Raw genomic sequence first — 3907 nt, 5'->3', positions numbered from 1 at the left:
TTTGCGTCATAAAAATACACGGCGCCTGCGCGGATCGCAGATCTGACAGCCATGTTTCGCTGAGTTTTACCTATCCAAGTGTAATGAAACTCTACACGCGAACAAACTTAACATCTTAACGTACTTGTTTTCGATTGGTCGACCTGGGAAGAAGCAGAGAGTTGATTGGCTAAACTTAACATCACTAAGGTAAACCAAACCACCGCAAACTAAAATATAAATTCAGTTTTGTTGGACTTTAATATTAAACATTAATTGTTTTTTTAAGCAAACTATTGATTCAGCCTTCTGTTTTAATATGTTAATGTAATGTAATCTTTCTTCCAGCAGATGTCGCTGTAACATCAGCTTTAATTGTGTCGGACGACCCCACTTGTCCAAATGCAACTGTTCCCTGTACAGTGGGACACATGTCATTATTAAAGTCCACAATTTTACTGTGAAAAAAAAAAAATAACACAGCCACCAACATTTATTTTTAAAGGCAACTCTATGTTCCACTGCATTAGGCCAATATAGACACAGCATTATTAAGACTACGTCAGTGTTGCTTAGCAACTTTTATTTAAGACATAGTCCTTTTCTTTTATAGAGATAAAACTTGAAAATTAAATAAAGAATCTCGTTTTTTTCTCTTTTTTTGACTAAAAGTTTATTTTTAGATTAGTTGGTAGGCCCTATTAGCAATTTTTATTACTTTTATTTTCACTTTTATTGGTGATTTTATTCTGAACCCTACGTGACTCATTGATGTGTCTAAACAGCTTTCTATCATTTCAGCTTGGCTTTTGCTTGGTGTTATTGGACACTCTGGAATATAATCAAGATAAAATAATAATAAATAAATAATTAAATTATGGGAACAAAGCAGTCCCTTGAAATCAGCCTTCTTCCATATCACAAAGTAAATTATAGTCACTACAGGCCTACCAGAGTACAGAAGACTCTCTAAAATCCAGTGGGATTAGAATTTCAGTCACTTCTCATTGAGCACCAAGTGAAACCTCTTTCTTGTGAAAATCACTCAGCTTTTTTTTTTGTTTTTTTTTTTTTGAATATCTATTGAGGCACCCACGGTCATCCCTTGTGTTTCCACTGACAGCATGTGGGAGACTTTGCAGCAGCATGAATAGGAGTCCTTGGTGAGGACGCATGAGGGTTTTTTGATGAAACCGGAGCATCTTCTAACATCATGGTAGTTGACTGTGGTCTGACACTGCATCTTCATAATCAGCAAAAACCTTGATTGCACAAAGCACAGGTGAAACAGGCAAAGTATAAAAATATTCACCTTGAAAACATGACTACATGAAAAGCAAAGTGCAGTCATGTAGTGACATAATGTCACTAGGGTGACAAGGGTTTTTAAGTCGCATTAAAATAATCGAATAACCCAGTGCTGGTAAGTAGCTATTACTTTTATTTATTTATCCTTTTTTTCTGATTATCACATAATGTTTTCATATGCAAACCACATAAGCTCAGTAATGTCAGAGGTAAATTTGACGTTTTAAAGAGAGACAGAAAAAAACAATTTGCCAAACTGTATCTTGCCTTGTTAATTTGACACGCTCCTGTTGAAGCAGGGGCATAATGCAGGGATGATGAACCAAAAGTATAAAATGATGTGATTTCAAACAGTTTTATTTGTTGAGTTTTATTTCCACACATTTGGTACAAGATGAGCTCATGTCTGTTTGCCACAGAGGAGAGGACTGAAAAAAAAACCCAAGAGATTTTGTTATATTGTCTGAGATTTAAATAAATAAGAAAATAAAACTACACAATTTCTTCTTGTGGAGGATTATACTGTAGTGTGGAAAATTAGTCATTTTTTATTTCATGGTGACTTTAAGGTCAACTGAAGGATTATATACACCTCTGTAGGGCTGAGCAAACTTTGTAGCTTCACTGCTCTTAATGCCCTTATTTGAATAAAGCACTGACTATATGGTGCTCAAGCTACAAACAAGGCTGTTATTATTTTGTGTTTTTCAAAAGTAGATATTTTTAGATTTGACTATGAGACACATGAACAATAAAAGCTCAAGTGTAGTACCTTAACCTACATTTGATAGTGGAACAAATTATAACGCTTTACACTTTTACATAGACTCAGTTTTGTCAGGTTTGTGAGTGACTGGTGGTGTGATGGTGTTCACGGGCTTATTACTTCAGGTAATCCACAGGATTTTATAAAGGTCTGAACTGTCCAGACATCGGTTCATCCTGGCTCATGCTATCCATCAGTCTGAGATGGAGAACAAAATCCTGGCTTCTCAGACTCTTTCTCACTTGTCTTGTTCAGCTTTGTTATCCAGTGATAGTTTTGTAAGCGTGGTTTCTCAAGGTTTGAGCCAGACCTCTGTAGTTTCAAAGAAGGGAAGTCATAATGCTACATCCCACAATAATCTCTCTTTTGGTTTGATGTGATCAAATCCCTACAGATGCAGGTTCAACATCTGGTGGAAAGCTTGAAACCAGAAGAGTGGAGCAGCAGATTAATGCCCATGGTTTTGGAATCTGATGTTCAACAATCACGCCCGTGTCTTCATTCTGAAAATTTACCTCAGCTTTATTTATTCTGATAACCTACACTGACCTGACCTCTCAGTCTAATTCTCACCCTAAATTTAAATTAGTAAGAATGTTTTGTTGTAGTAGTAGTTTAGAAATAGTGATCATTGTTCAGTGTCTTAGTTTAACAGGTTGGCACACTAATGTTGCAGGTTTTTGGTCACTAGTGCTGAAGGTGAGATAATGAAAGAGTCAGGTGCTCTACAAAGTTACTGAGGGGGCTGTGTATATGTGAAATGATGTTGTAACCAGTCAGACTGTCTAACGTTGCCACACCGCAAGTGGAGCTGAAAAATATGACAACTAAGGTAACAAAAAACCCTCGTCAGCATGTTAGATCTCAATCTCAATGCTTTGTTACTGAAATAATAGTCATTACAGTTCTATCTGTGTTTGACATTATGAGCTGAGGGTACTGACAGCAACTGGTGGCATTTGGCTTGCACTGGTCAGCCGCCTGCTCTATCAGCAGTGAGGTTTATCACATAATGCCTTTCTCACGCCCTTCACAAAGGGCAAATTTGATCAAATAAATTATCATGGGATGTTTACTTTAGCCCAGGCCATCTTGGGGAGGCAGAGTCGTGATTTCTCCTTCAGCTCAGCCATATAAGCACACAAAGCCTCCTTTTCACCAGGTAATAGGAGTGAACAGGTGCAGATGTTTGTACATGACCTTTTTTTTTTTTTACAGAACTGAAAGAGCTGTAGGTTTGAGATATTGAACAATTCCTAGCATCATTTTTGTCTTGGTGAAATTGGATTGATCTGGGAAATGTGTTTTGGAATGAAGCTGTTTCAGACTGTGTTATGAAGTTATTTGAATCAAGTCATCAGTAGAAAACATGGAGGCAGGAAACAGTAACAAGTAATAATTTAAACGTTTAAACCTGATGCCTGTTGCTTCTTGGGATCAGGGTCCTCATCCCAGCTGCTCGTGTTGGCGTTAGGACAGGATGAAAGGACATTTATATTCTGTTCATGCAACATGGGTCAAATTCTGTGTCTGGACATAGTTTGTGATAAAAGGTGTGAAAATCTGTTATGCAGAGTGTAATTAATACCTAGATGACATGAAATATGTTGTCAGAGTACAAATCCCACAGGGCCCTTTGCTTGGCCACTGGCCAATCTGACATGGCTTTGCTCTTTTTTGCACTGAAATGTCAATTTCTCCCCAGCTCTTTCCATTAGTGCACATTTTAGATGGATAGTTGGCCCTGGGTCTGCACTCCCATCCCATCCACTTTCCTCCTCACCTCTGGGGCCAATTAGGGCACTGGAGCTGAAAATAAATGAAACACGGTGGCAAAACAGCGTTTACTTCAAA

The sequence above is a fragment of the Mastacembelus armatus genome, chromosome 17 (genome assembly GCF_900324485.2).
Source record: "Mastacembelus armatus chromosome 17, fMasArm1.2, whole genome shotgun sequence".
NCBI lineage: Eukaryota > Metazoa > Chordata > Actinopteri > Synbranchiformes > Mastacembelidae > Mastacembelus > Mastacembelus armatus.
Note: the sequence above shows the minus strand (reverse complement) of the source record.